Below are 16,518 nucleotides of genomic sequence, written 5' to 3' on the forward strand. Positions count from 1 at the left end.
AAACTTCAGACCAGTATCTCTAATGAACATAGATGCAAAAATTCTCAATAAAATTCTGGCAAATGGAATACAGAAACATATTAGCAAAATAGTGAACCACACAATCAAGTGGGGTTCATCCCTAGGATGCAAGTTTGGTTCAGCATATGGAAATCAATAAAGGTAACTCATCACATCAATAGACTTAAAGATAAAAATCACCTGACCATCTCAATAGATGCAGAAAATGCATTTGACAAAGTACAGAACCCTTTATGTTCAAAAAAACTAGGGATAACAGGAACATATCTCAACATTGTAAAAGCTATCTATGCAAAACCCCAGGCCAACATCATTCTAAATGGAGAAAAATTGGAAGTATTTGCTCTAAACACTGAAACAAGTCAGGAATGCCCTCTTTCACCACTTCTATTTAACATAGTTCCTGAAACTCTAGCCAGAACAATTAGAGAGATGAAAGAAAATAAAGGGATACAGATAGGAAAAAAAGAATTTGAACTATCACTTTTGATAAGGACATGATTCTGCACCTAAAAAAATGTAAAAAATTCCAGAAAACTTCTAGAACTAATAAATGAATTCAGCAAAGTAGCAGGATATAAAATGAACACCCATAAATGAAAGTAATTTCTGTATATAAGTGACAAATACTCTGAAAGAGAAACCAAGAAAACCACCCTGTTTACAATAGCCTCAAAAAATTAAAAACTTGGGAATCAACATAATGAAAGAGGTGAAAGACCTCTACAATGGAAATTACAGAATGCTAAAGAAATAAAATAAAGAAGACCTTAGAAGATGGAAAGATCTCCCTATTCTTGGATAGGCATAATTAATATTGTAAAAATGACCATATTACCAAAAGCACTATACAAATTTAATGCAATTCCAATCAAAATTCCAATGACATTTCTCATAGAAATAGATAAAGCAATCATGAAATTCATCTGGAAGAGATAAGAAACCCAGAATAGCCAAAGCAATCCTTAGCAAGAAGAGTGAAGCAGGTAGCATCACTATACCAGACCTTAAACTATATTACAGAGCAATACTAACATGTCATGGTATTGACACAAAAAGACTTGTAGACCAACGGTACAGAATAGAAGACCCAGAGAAAAACCCACATAAATACAGTTATCTCATACTAGACAAAGACATCAAAAACATTTATTGGAGAAAAAATAGCATCTCAACAACTGGTGCTGAGAAAACTGGAAATCCATATGCAGCAAAATGAAAATATGCCCCTATCTCTCACCATGCACAAAACTCAACTCAAAGTGAATCAAGGACCTAGGAATTAAACTGGAGACCCTGAGCCTAATAGAAGAAAAAGTAGGCTTAAATCTTCATCATGTCAGATTAGGCCCCAACTTCCTTAACAAGACTCTTATAGCATAAGAAATGAAATCAAGAATCTTCACCATTTGTTTTTGGCATCTTTGTCTACTATGAGATAACTAGATAAAGCTTTTCAAACTGAAAAACTTCTTCTCAGCAAAAGAAACAATCAGTGAGGTGAATTGAGAGCCTATAGAATGGGAGCAAATTTTTACTACATGCACATCAGATAGAGCACTAATCCCTATGATATATAAGAAACTCAAAAAACTTAACACAAACAAAACAAAACAAACAACCTAATCAGTAAATGGGCCAAGGAACTGAACAGATACTTCTCAGAAGAGGATATACAATCAATCAAGAAATATATGAAAAACATATTCAACATCTCTAGCAATTAGAGATATGCTAATCAAATCTACTTTAAGATTTCTTCTCATTCCAGTCAGAATGGCAGCTATTAATAATATAAACAATAATAAGTGTTGGCACAGACGTGGGGGAAAAGGCACACTCATACATTGCTGGTGGGACTGCAAATTGTTGTAACCAATATGGAAATCAGTATGGAGATTCCTTAGAAAACTTGGAATGGAACCACCATTTGACCCAACTATCCCACTCCTAAGTTTATACCCCCAAGGACTTAAAAACAGCATACTACAGTGATGCAACCACGTCAGTGTTTATAGCAGCACAATTCACAATAGCTAAATTGTGGAAGCAAACTAGATTCCCTTCAGTAGATGAAAAAAGAAACTGTGGTATATGTACACAATAGAAAATTACTCAGCATTAAAAGAGAATAAAATCATGGCATTAACAGATAAATGGATCAATCTGGAGAATATTATGCTAACTGAAGTAAGCCAATCCCAAAAAACCAAAGGCCAAAAGTTTTCTCTGATATATGGATACTGATCCATAATGGGGCAGGAGGGGAGCATGGGAGGAATGGAGGAACTTTGGATAGGGCAAAGGGGAGAGTGGAGAAGGGAGGAAGCATGGGGGTAGGAAAGATGATGGAATTAGATAGACATCATTACCCTCTGTACATGTATGAAGACACAAATGGTATGAGTCTACTTTATGAACAACCAGAGACATGAAAAATTGTATTCTATATGCGTACTATGAATTGAAATGCATTCTGCTGTCATGTATAAGAAATCAGAGTAAATAAATACATTTTTTTAAAAATTACAATATGATCATGTGTGTTTATTTCAGTGTTTTTTCAGTTCATTAGTTACATCTCTCTTTTCCCATTTATATGGATTTCTTTTTAAAATTATGTTTACATTTCCACATTATATAAAAGTGTATAATCAAGAAAGCCTTTCCCCTTCCACCTAATTCTCTCCTAAGGTCCTCCTGACACTCATCATTTTGAACTATGATAACAATTGGATCCACCTAGTCAGCTATGGCAGCATGCGAATTGATTATTGCTTAGCACCACTCTGATACAATAGGATGATACACACCCTACAGATGACAGCTACATGTTTGTGTGGATATGTATTTATCTCCAAATGAAAACCAAAAAATATTTTTTTTAATCTCAAGGGTATTTCACAGACTTATGAGAATGAATCTGTGAATACAAGTATAAGAAGGATGTATTTTTCCAATTCTGTCTGAGGAGTTGTACCATAATACAAAACAAAGGAAGGAAGAGAGGGAGGGAAGAATGGGAAAGGCTGCCAACTTTATTAGCTTATTATAAACTGTTGTTCTCTGTTCTGAGACAGTAAGTACTTTCAATTGGGTCCACATCTGAAGAGTTATACTTTGAAGAAATAAGAGGTATTTGTAAGTTAAATTATAAACACAAATTATATGCTAAATACAATGTCTATGTGTTCTTCCTGCTGGTATAAAGGTGATTAAATGTAAGGAAAAAAACCCTGAATTTAATTAATATTTTATAAATTCTTCATTTGAATTTTGCTGTATACTCTTTATCTAAGGTTCTTAATTAACTGAAAATGAGTAGAGATTTGATAATAAATTATAAAAATAAATAGTAATTATCCCACCACCTATTTCCCGTGTCTCCTCCTTTCCTCACCTGTACTCCTCTCCAGCCAGCACTTCCAGGTCCTATTTTGCAAACCTACTCAATCCTTTTCTATCTCAAATGCCACCCCTTTGTTCTTCCAACTTACATCATATGTTAATTCCACATTTTTTCCTCTCCTCATATCTAACTTTCAAAATATCAAAACTTATTGATTTCTTCACAAATATTAAAATTACACTACAGTAAACTGACAACTTTGAGGTATATTAATATCCAGCATATTATCAACTCATTTTATTATCTGCAGATCTAACAGCTAAATAGTAAGTACCCAGTATCAGACAATTGACTTCAAATAAAAAAAAATTGACTCTCATTTTCTTAGGTTAGCATTTTATAATATAAGTCCTCTTCCTCACATTTGCTCCTTCCTTCCTTCCTTCCTTCCTTCCTTCCTTCCTTCCTTCCTTCCTTCCTTCCTTCCTTCCTTCCTTCCTTCCTTCCTTTCTCTTTCTTTCTTTCTGGGGGTGAACCAGGGAATGAACTCAGGGGCACTTAACCACTGAGCCACATCTCCAGGCCTTTATTGCATCTTATTTAGATACAGATTCTCAATGAGTTGCTTAGGGCCTTGCTGCTTTCTTTAATTAGAAATCGCTGCTATAGTCCGAGATGTCTTATGTAAACAGAAGAAAAGCATTACTCTAAAATATGATATTGAATATATTGGTTCGGACAAATAAAAAAAATCAAAGCTCAATAAGAAAAGTAAGAATATGTTCCTATGTAATTTTTTTTTGTATTTTAAAAATTGCTTTGGTGTAGTGGTTGTTTTGCTTTGTTTTTTTTTTTGAGTATGAATTTAAGTTTGCCGATGTGGCATGAGAGAGAAATTTCTAGTTAGTAATGTAAGGAAGCTCCTCATCAGCACATTTGCCTTAAGCATGAAAATCGAGTTTAGTTCTCTGACAATACCAGATGGTCTACTATCCTGCTACATGAGCTCATGGTCTGAGGAGAATTGTAACACGTAGCAGACTCAGCTCAGCACAGAGATGGATTCCAAATCCTCAGCAGAGTTCTGAAAGATGGCAATAATATTTTGACAAGGAAAAATGATACACATGATCTTGGAGTCATTTTTGTAAGCTCAAAAGGGTTCCACCCTTTTTGTTCATCTACATTTCCAGCATTGTTTCAAAGAGGTTGTTACAGTTTTGAGAAAAGCAGACAAAAAAAAATGTCTCTTATCAGGCTACAAATCCATGGAGAAGCACTGCTTTCCTTGTCTGAAGCACCACTCCCAGTTCCCCACAGACAGATAAGTAGAAATATTTGCCTCTATGTCTTTGAAAGACACAGGCAGATAAGAAATTTATTATGAGCTAGAGAAAATAAGAGGGGAGGCTAAGAATTTGTTTTTGAGTTGATTGGGAAGTCTGAAAGTATTAGAGGTATTGGGCATCTGAGGAAGCTTTACACACCATTCTACCAATACAAGTAACAATAAATGTTGGTGAGGATGTGGGGGAAAAGGTACACTCATACATTGCTGATGGGACTGAAAATTGGGGCAACCACTCTGGAAAGCAGTACACAGATTCCTCTGAAAACTTGGAATGAAACCACAATTTGACCCAGTTATTCCACTCCTTGGTTTATACACAAAGGACTTAACATCAGCACTATAGTGCCACCACCAAATCAGTATGTATAGCAGCTCAATCCACAATAGTTAAGCCATGGTTCCCTTCAACAATGGATAATGGATAAACAATGGTGACTGGATAAAGAAAATATGGTATATATACACAACGGAATACTACTCAGCCATAAAGAAAAATTAAATTATGGTATTTGCCAAAAGTGGATGGAACTGGAGACTATAATGTTAAGTGAAATAAGCCAATCCCCCCCCAAAACCAAAGGCTGAATATTCTCTCTGATACATGGATGCTAACTCACAATGAGGGGAATGGAAAAACAGAAGTACTTTGGATTAGACAAAGAGGAATGAAGGGAAGGGGTGGAGATGAGAATAGGAAAGATAGTAGACTAAATCAAATATTACTTCCCTATGCACATGTATGATTACACATCCAATGTAATTTTATATCATGTACAACTAGAAGAAAGAGAAGTTATACTTTATGTATATATATTATATGTCAACATTTTACTGTCATGTATAACTAATAAGAACAAATTTTTTAAAAAAGAAAGCCTTACATAGATAATTTTAGAACAATCGAGAACTAGATTAGAACAAGAACTAAAAACTTATAGACCAAGAGTTGATGCTACCTGTGGATGTAAGCAACTGAATAGTGATTGGAAAATAAGTAAGTAAAAATAGTTTAGAATCACTTGGTTAAAACTCAATCATACTGAGAGAACTTCTGTAAGTTTTCACATACATTTCTACTCACAGAGTCAGTCTCCTGGTGAATACCATGCTGGAGGGATCACATTCTGGCCTGCAGGGCATTTTTAGCACTCTCACTAAAATACAGTAAACTTATTTTATTTATTCATTTATTTATTGTGGTGCTGGAGAAAAACCCAGGGCTTCCTCTGTGCTAAGCAAGCACTTTACCGCTGAGCTACTACACTCCCAGCCCCACATATGGTAAATGTATTGATCAAATAATCTGTGTGTATTCACAAGGGTTACCTCTAATCTGATGGCAGCAAGGGAGAGGTGTGCATGTTATTTACAATGTATTTATTTAGTACCAGTTATGGGTTAAGGGGTATTTTGGTTATTGAAACAAGAGAGGGAGTTAAATATAAATTTTGAAATATCTTTGCTGAATTTTAGATATATTATTATTATCCTATTTAAACTTTCATGTCCTATTTATTTTCATGGGTAACCTAAGCTTGTCTTCCTTTAAGGACAGAATAAAGCATCATTCCACAACCCCCACTTCTATTCATTCTTACACATTCTCTCTTTCACTGTTGACAAATATCCAGTAGAGCTGGCCCTCTGTATCCAAATGTTCTGCATTTGCACGTTCAGCCAACGAGGAAATCAAAATATTTTTTAAAAAGTACATCTTTACTAGATATGTGCAGATGTTTTCTTGTCATTATTCCCTAAATAATACAGTATAGCAGGTATTTATACCACATTTATGCTGTATTAAGTACTTCAAGCAATCTAGAGATGACTTAAAGTATACAGAATGGGGGAAGGTTGTTCAGTGGGTATAGTCACAGAGAAAGAAGTTCTGGGGTGCTCAGCATAGTAAGAGGACTACACCTAACAAATTTGTAACTGTATATACTTAAAAGCTATAAGAAAGGATTCTGAATGTTTTCACCATAAAGAAATGATAAAGATATGAAAAATATCTATTTGACCCTACTTAAATATTATATGATGTATGGAACCATTGCATAATATCCCATTAATGTATATAGTTTTTGTTTTCATGTATCAGTTAAGAAAATAAATCTTCAAGATAATGTATACTTGAGGATATGCTTAAGTCATATAAAAATACATAATTTTATATAAGGGAATTGAGTACACCAAACTTTGATATTCACAGGGGTCCTGGAATCAGACTCCCACCTGTAATGAGAGATGTCCCCACATATCATAAGCTATGGGTTATTTAGTAAGCTTTAGGAGTCTGTATGTGAGTAAAACTAACAAGATGACTATTTGCATGACTCTTAGACTCCACCAGAATACAGGGAGAAATAATCACCTTAAATAATGCTTGACGACTGCTTTGAGAAAGGGCAAGTAGTAAGTAGGCACTTACTAGGAACAACTGACATTTTTATGCTTCAGGGAAAACTTCTCAGGGTAGGGCCATTGACAAGGAAAGATGGATTAGAAGCGGTCTGCTACAGTGGGTTCTGAGAAAAGTGAGTTAAGCAGGAAGTGGTGATCATCTGGAGATTAGGAAGAAAACTGGGGAGTTAGAAGAATTCAAAGTAATTTAGGAAGGGCAGAGTGAATCCTGGCATTCTGGGATTTGAGACAGGAAAATGAGATGAAGAAGAACGAGGTAATCCTTCTTCAGGTGTAGGGCTTTTTTCATCCTGAGGGTATGAAGTGCCATTGACAATTCATAAGCTGGCAAACGGCAGGATCAAATTTGGATTTTAGAACAAGTTCTCAAGAAAAGATACAGAAAATAATTGTATAATAAATATTGGAATCAGAACTAGAAACTCAGGATGTTGCAAAAATCTAGGCAAGAGATGGACAGTAGTGATAATCTCTGGAGTGGAGGTGGGGATAGATTTGAAATAATGAATACAATTTTGACAACATAGAATTCAAAGTGCTTGGGAAACCTCCAAATAATGTATTTACTATGTCATTGGATATATTGTTTGGCACTTAGGAGTGAAACCAGAGAATTTGATTTATTTAATCATTCATTCATTTAAATTTTTTTTTATAATCTATTATGTTCAATACTTGAGACTGAGTACTAGGTGCTAGTGCTATAAGAGAGAAAAAGAAACAGAGGAAATCCCTAACATGGAATTTATAATCCAGTTATAGAAATAGAAACATAAAAAGTTAATAAAATATGTGCTATATCAGAGAATTATGGTTGGTTGAGAAGAAAATAAAACAGGAAAGAAAGTGCAGAGAATCAGTAATGATGTGCAAATTTTGTTTATTGTTTTGTTAATTTTAAATTCATTTTTACTAGTGCATTATAGTTATATATAATTGTGGGGTAAATGTTGACACATTCATCAATGCGTAAAGCATAATTTGCTCCATTTCAAGCACTATCTTCACATCCCCCCAGTCCCACCATGCATGATCCCCTTCCTGTACTCTATTGGTCTTTCTTCTATTTACTAATATTTTTATTGATGGGTTATAGTTATACATAAAAGTGCGATCCATTGTGATATATTTATACATGCATATAGCATAGTTCAGTCAATATCATTTTGCAGTTCATCCCCTTTTCCATTTTTCCTTCTTTACTTTCAACCTTCTTCCTTTACACCACTGTTCTCCCAATTATTTTCATGAGATCCCCTTTTAAATTTTGTTATTTCTCTCTATGCATATGGAGAGAACATTGAACCCTTGGCTATCTGGGTCTGGAATATTTCACATAGAATGATGCTTTCCAATTCTATCTACTTACCAACAAATGCCTTAATTCATAATGGAAAAGTCCAATAAATATTCACTAGGGTTGTATTTAAGCAAAAACCTAAAGAAGTTGAAAGAGAAAAATCACACATGTATCAGGAAGAAGTGATCCAGGTGAAGGGACCAAGAAGTGCAAAAGCCCTGAACAGGATAATGCTCATTCTGTACATCATGCTGGTAACCACCACTGCAGACTATGCAAAATAAATGAATAAATAAAGTGATGGAGGAAGAAGAAGAAGGAAGGAAGGAAAGAAAGAGGGGAGAGAGAAAGAAGGAAAGAAAGGGAAGGAAAATACTTCTTTACCTTGGGTATAGGATACCTCAAATCTGCAATTTTGTTTGTGATTTCAGTTACCCATGTTCAGCCATGATCTAAAAATACTAAATGAGAAATTCTAGAAAAAAAACTGTTCATAAATTTTAAATTGTGCTCTATTCTGGATACATGTTAAAATCTCTGTCCTCTTCTGTCCTACCAAGGGCACGAATCATCCATTTTCTCCAGAATATCCATGCTGTGAATTCTACCCAACAATTGTCACTTGGTGGCCCTCTCTCTCACCAGATTGACCACTGTCAAATCACCAAGTTGCAGTGCTTATATTCTAGACATCCTTATTCTACTGAACATTGGTTCTAAAGCACAAGATTAGTATTTCTAGCTATTTGATGGAGATCAACTTTCTGTCCCTCTGATTTACATATGTCACCTTGCTTTCCTGCCTCCAGCCATGGAACAACACCTGGCCCTCAACCACAGCTGAGTAGAGACTATGTCCCTTGCTTTTGACATTCCAGAACTCTGAACTCAAATAGGCCTCTTTCCTTTATAATTTTTCCTATCTCAGGTGTTTACTTATAGCAACAGAAAATAGAGCAAACTTTCTAAGGACAATATAAATGAGATTTGATTGTTGTGTGTGAAAAATATAAAATTTGACAGTTAGATGAAGAATATGCCTGCCATAACTCAACAAAGCAGTTTAGTCACACTGCTCTTGAATTATAAATATTAACAATTTTAAGTTTTGTTAGATGATTACCATTATTTTAAACAACCCTTCATATTCTTATATTCTTAATAATCCAATTTCTTTGGATTCTTGGAATAAAAAAATATTATGGTTGATATGAGAAGGTAAGTTTCTCACTTCTTTTTTCCTGCTAGGCTTACTTCACTAAACTTTAAAAAAAATGGAAAGAAAATGGATGTTAGTCATCATTTAGGAAAATCTATAACTATATTGCCATTCAATATTAAATCCTGTAAATTAATCATGTTATTCCAACAGAAAGTAAACCTGAGCTTATCATAATAAAACAAACAAAAATAAATAATTAATACAGGTATTATAATCCTCTTTGTTTAATTGTTTTAAAAACACATATGAGGCCTACTCTCTCATACTTCCAAATGTAAAGTCATTAACATTGCTAACTTTGAGTACAATTTTTACATCAGATTACTAGAATATTTTTATCATCTCTTTTTGAAAGGACAAAAAAATTTTCACATGACATTTAAGTGGAAAGCATTCATATATCAGTTCCAGAATGAAAAGAATAAAGTGATCCGGTCACTTTCTCATTTCAATGACTTAACAACTGAGAAAACTCTTCATGTGCAATTTTATAAAAAACCAACTCTGGGTCTCTTTATCTGTTTTAACATAATGTGCTCTGGGAAAGGGATGATATTATTTTCAACCCAGAAAACAGACATGTCCATTTCTATGTGTGCTATTCAGAAAACTGAAATTTGACTACAGACATAAAATACATTGTAAGAATAAGAAGAAATTTTGAGGCAATATGTGAATTTTTTTTTATTCAAGGGGAAAATGCTTTTTGGAAAGTTTTTGGAATGTCATAAATATTTGAACTAAAACAAACCATATCAAATTATGTTAATTTTATCACTTCATAAGTGTAAGAATTTGTACCAAGTGGCCAAACAAATTGCTCAATATTAAGTAGATTATGATCTGTTTAAGTTTAAGAGTCGTGTATTACTTTTTTGTTTATGCTCTAACAAACTCAGTGTAATGCTTGATACCAGAGATTGTGTTGTGTTCTTGGCTCTTCTGGTCTTGCATGAGGAAGTTTTAGGCAAGTCATGAGAGTAAGTAAAACTATAGCAAATTTGTTATAAGAGAAAGGAGAAGGGGGGGGGAAGGCATTCTCACCTCTCAGAGAGGAAGCAATGATGTGTCCCCTTTGTTTCCCAGTTTTATTGGGGGTCTTAGGGACGTGTCTATAGAGTCCTACCTAGGTACCACTTCTTCGCTCTTGACTGATAGTATTGTATCAGATTTTTAAGTCCCTACTGAGCATGGTCTTTCCTTTAGGTACCTAAGTGGAAAGGGAACTTTAGTATTACGGTGACATGTTAAAGATCTAAAGGCAACTCTAGGTCACCGGTCCTGCCCCAGTGGGTTCTAACTGAAGCTTGCATTTCTATATGTCTATGGTTGCTGAACTTTGTTTTTAATTAAAATACCCCTGCAGATAACAGATTGTGTGCTGGGAATTAAATTATACCCTATTGACTTAAGCCAGGGCAGGGTCAAAATGGTCCTAGGTAAACTGCTTTTTTAAAAGAAAGCATGGAAAGAAAGTGATAAAGAAAATACCAAGCTGAGAAATGTTGAAAATTTTAGGGAATTGTGTTTTAATAGTAGGCCCAGTGTTCAAAATCATTCCCTTAACTTCATGTTCTTGTTGCTCATTTCCATCTGCTACCTATCAGGGCCTTGTATGCAGTATATATTAGAATAATATAATTAACTGATTAAAACCTGTTTGAAGAATAAATTAGAGGCCATTATCCACCTATAGGCATTTACATGAATTGTTGGAAAGCAATTCAGAGGCAATCTGAGAACTTGAACAACTTGAACGATGTCCTTGAAAACCCAAATCTAAAAATTGAGATCAATCACATCTCTTTCAAATGTGTAATATCAAAAAGTAAATATATAAGTAAAAATTGAAATCTGGTTAGCTGCTTTGATGTATTTAATTGCTAATAATTCTCGGTGTCCCCCTAGTTTTATTTTTTTCATTCCCTTCAACTGCTTTTGGGGCACTGGATAAGGTCTACATCAGAAGTGTTATTTGAAGCAAACATTTTTCTTTAAAGGAACTGGAGATTGATCAAGCTTTTGTTTGAAAAAAATGATAAAGAGAGAAAGTGATAAAGAGAAAACCAAGCTAAGAAATGTTGAAAAGTCTAGGGAATTGGGTTTCAAAGAAAATCCTATGATCCTTTTGGAAATATTTGCCTAAGTATGTCATTTCGGGACAGCTCCCTGCCACATATGTAAGTTTTGTTGGAAACTGTGTTCATTTCTGCACTGTCAGGATGGGATCATTTTGTACAGTTTACAACATGACAGGCCCTGAGGGGAGGGAAAGCCTATTCACTTTCTGCTTTTACTTGGGGAATGCAAGCTTAATATTGACTACAATAAAACTTGTATTATCCTAACAGATTCTGAGAAAGACAAAAAAAAAAGGATTAAAATATGTAAGTTCATAGATTGAGATTCTACTCATTTGGATAATGTCTATATGTCTATATTCTAATTTAAATTTCTGCCATTTCCACTCAAGGCAATATATTTAAGGGACTCTTCCTTAAATCCTACACATACTAAATTTTTTCTCTAATTATTTACTTTTATATTTACAAACACAACATAAAGAATGCATCTTTGACTGGATCCCCACATTGCTTTTTCAAAAAAACATTTTTGGATCTATTTGAAGGGTAGCTTTTAAAATGATTTTATGGAACATTCAAGAAATCAAGATCATTAATTTATGTTCTCATTTTGTTTTTTAAGGCAGTGTTGCACAATTTGTTAAGGCTATTTATACAGTAGAAATGTCAACAAATTGTTTCTGGCATATAATAAAAATCAAGCTTACTCTCAATGTATCTACCAAAAAAAGCATTGAAATGTTTGGGACAAATACATAGCTGATAATAACATTGAACAAAGCATAATAACTATTTTCAAAATTATTCCATTGAAGACAGAACATTAAATATATAGTTTCTGATATGCTTAAAAGCATTTAGAACTACTAAATTCAACATAATATATGAGGATTAAAAGATTGAACTCTGAGCCAGGCATGTGGAGCACACCTGTAATCCCAGCTATATAGGAGACTGAGGCAGGAGGATTGCCAGTTCAAGGACAACCTAGACAATTTAGGGAGACCATATCTCAAAATAAAATAAAAATGACTGAGGATGTAGTTCTCAGAGTTGGAGTAACCCTGGGTTCAAGTCCCATTAGAGAAAAAAGAAAAGAAAAAAAAAAACAGAATGGATTCTGGAACCAGACTTCCTATTTTTATACCTTGATTTTGCCATTCACTAACTGTGTGATCTTAGGCAGGTCAGTTTACTCACCTAAAACAGGTATATATATGAAAAAAAAACAGGTATAAAAGTAATACATGCTCACAGTATTATGGTATAGATTAAAAGAAATATACATATTATGTACATTAGAAATATATAATATATATATATATATTGGATATTTCTGTATTTCTAATCAGGACTATTTTAAATATATATATTTCTAAGATATATTTCATGTGTATGGATATTAGTACTTAGTTGTGTGTGTGTGTGTGTGTGTGAGTGTGTGTGTGTAGTGTTTACTATGTGCCAGCCCTATCCTAAGTTTATATATGTATAAACTTATGATCGAGGCCCATATTTATCATAGACTAGAATTAGTAAATATTAAGTACTCCATAAGAATTTCTATTATTATAATTAAGAGAGGCTTTATCATTTTTAACTATGGAAATTATCTACACTTATTTTTCCATGGCAACAAATTTCAAAACATGTAACCCTAATTCATTCATTAAATAGACATGAATTGAGTACCTTTCATTTCAGGAACTGTATCAGACATTAGATATTTAAAATTGTTCAGATTTTATTTTGGGGTAGTTGAAACTCCTTCAGTAACCATTTTTAGGACTAACTACTTAAACTGCACAATCGAAAACATTTTCTAAAACGATTTTACTTGTGAGAGTCTCTCTTCCTCTTCCTCACTTAATTCTAACTCTTTGTCTTTACTATGCAAGTAACATTTTCTGAGGAAAAAAAAAGTTATCTTTTGGATAGTGATCCAAAATAAACAGTTCAAATAAGATATGCTTTGGGAAAAACGTTAATAAACTTGCCTCCGGCAAATTATTTGAGTTTCCTTGTATTTCTTTCACTTGGCAGGGATTTTATTTTGATATTTAAGAATAAGGAATGAAGCAAAATGGCATGAGACCTAAAGATAGATGCCTTTATTATAAAGTGATGGATTTCTCACAAAAATCACTATTCAAGATTGAGAATTGGGAGTTCTTTAAATTTAAATTACTTAAATTAGACTGAAAAAAATAATGAAATTGCCAGAAAACATTGAATCATCAATATTCAAGTAGAATCTGGGCATGTCCTCAGTCAGCAAGCCCTTTCAAGCCCTGTTCCATCAGAGTGTGTGCTGGGTGCTAGAGAGATGGTGACCCCAGAGCAGATACAGCCCTTTCCCCATGGAACTTATGGTTGTGAAGAAAATACAAAGTAGCAATAGTGATTAAGCAAGTAAATTGTCATCATAAATAAACTCCAACATGTAAATTAGCCACTTTGGGAATGTGGTTATTTAATGGGGTCCATATTTTGGTATTCTTCAGTTTTTAAAATCTTAAGACTTCTTTACCCCAAACTCTTCTTACTCATTTCCTTTAGGTTCTAAACTTTTAAGAGGATGAAATGAGAAATGTTATCTTTCTTTCCCTCCCCAACCCCTACAAAGAGAAGAAGTTAACTCCACCAGTGCGGTTTCTGCAATAAAAACAAAGAAACCAAGCTAGCACTATGACGGATACACACATACAACCCTACAACCCGAGGTGTTGATTGGCTATCACTATTACTGTTGTTTCCTCTTTTTCACTTGTTACCTTATCTTCTTAATAACAATTAGGAAGAATTTTGCTAACTAGTGTAGCTGAAGTCATTAATGATTTGGTGACATTCCAAAATCCACAACCCCTAGGAATTTTCCTGGATCCCCTACTTGGAGAAACATTGCAAGCAACTTACAGCACACTAAATCAGAAAGGTTGGCCTGGAAAACCATTTATGTAATTTCTCTGCTTTCGTTTTGGGGAATCTTCCAAAAGAAGTGTCTAGAGAATCAGATACAATTTGAGCAGGGTATGCTAACGTGGCTTCAACAATGATTTTACTTTTCTTGTAATTTTGTACTCGACAGTCATTTTTTCCAGTGGTGTGTCATGCTGTCCCAGTTGACTGTCTGGCCATATTTTGCTCTGGTGTTTGCTGTAGCAAGAAAGTGCAGATATAAAATTACCTTCTTCAACTTAGTGTGAATTTCAGTGAAATCTCCCATGATGCACCCCTTCCCTTCCCCCCCATTTCTAAATCCATATGATTTCAAACAATTCATCAGTTCTTTATTTTTGAATAAGAAATACTAACACTTAGGTTTTTTAAACTAATCCAAAAGCCTTAGTTTAGCTATTAATTTCTCTTCAATTAGGTAGTCATCATAACAAATAGCTGGCAAACATATTTCTTTCTTCTTCTCTTTCCCTCCTCACCATAAAAGTGTGTTGCTTGTACAACATTAAGTTGGGAGGTAGGAAAAGTCAGGTAATTCTCACATAAGCCTCCCCAGTTTGATTACACATTGAATCCAACTGCTAACCTTCAGCTGTTGACCTCCCAGAGCCAGCCACACCCAAATGAAAAGTTCAGCAGTGATTGTTTCAGCTGGACACCAAGCAGTCATTAGCAGTGACCCAACCCTGATGCTGAATCTAGGTCAATGTGGCTGCCTACTCTGAAGCTAAGTTTTCCCTTACAATCAGAAAATGAATACAATGCCTATACACAGGAGACCTCTCTAAAATGGTATTACCTGATTTGCACGTGTCCTTGGCATACTCAGCCAAACAGACTGAAGTTTCCACAATTCTCCAGGGAACTTAAACCAATAAATCAAGCAACGAAACAAAGCTTTAGACATTTGTCTTACATTATGTGAGGGGTGTCTGTATTTGTGGGAGGGTAAGGACATTTCAGTTTTGACTTATTTTGTATCAGTTTTCTATTTTCAACAATATTAACTAAGCAAGGAAATTGACTCCAGGGGAGTGCAAACAATTTGAATTAAAAGTGTAAGAATTCCTCTTTGAAGCATGTTATTCTCATGATATACCATTATATACCATTTTATAAAATTTTACCTGCAAAATAAATTAAGGTAATGATGCATTTTAGTTAAATTTTTAATTCATCTTTAAATTAGCTTCTGACTGTTCTGTAATACCATCCTTGGTGAATTATTTGTGTTTCTTTTCATTTTACAAATTGAATGCAGTTTTAGTGGTCTCTTACTTGTGATACTGTGATCAACAGAGTTGGACTATTTTCCATTTGTTTGCTAATGTTCCATTGTTATTTTTTCTATTTTAGAAATAAATTTATAACATCTGGTAGTTTTAAAAATTCATTAGAAATCCAAAGATTTCCTATGCTTAAATGAGTGATCTTCCTTTTTCTTACTGATGGAAATACTGGTAATAATTACCTTACTGAAAATTACAAAAATGTTAAAGGATACAAATAAAATAGATCACTTTACATGTGTTTTGCTGAATTAAGTGTTTTATATTTTAAACCACATGTCATTTGATATTTTTTAATTGCCTATTATATGCCAGTCCATGTAATAGGTACTGTGGTTTAAAAATGTCAGTAAAGACCAATCTTGCCCTGTTTTCATTAGATTTCAGTCTAGTAATAGAGATGGAAAACTAAATTGAAAGAAACTAAGAGCCACAGGAAAAGTAAGCGAGATTTATTTCAATATAGATAATCAGAAATATTTTACAGATCAGGTGATTTGGGAGCAGAGTTTTGAAAATA

Source organism: Urocitellus parryii, chromosome 1 (genome assembly GCF_045843805.1).
Source record: "Urocitellus parryii isolate mUroPar1 chromosome 1, mUroPar1.hap1, whole genome shotgun sequence".
Taxonomy (NCBI): Eukaryota; Metazoa; Chordata; class Mammalia; order Rodentia; family Sciuridae; genus Urocitellus; species Urocitellus parryii.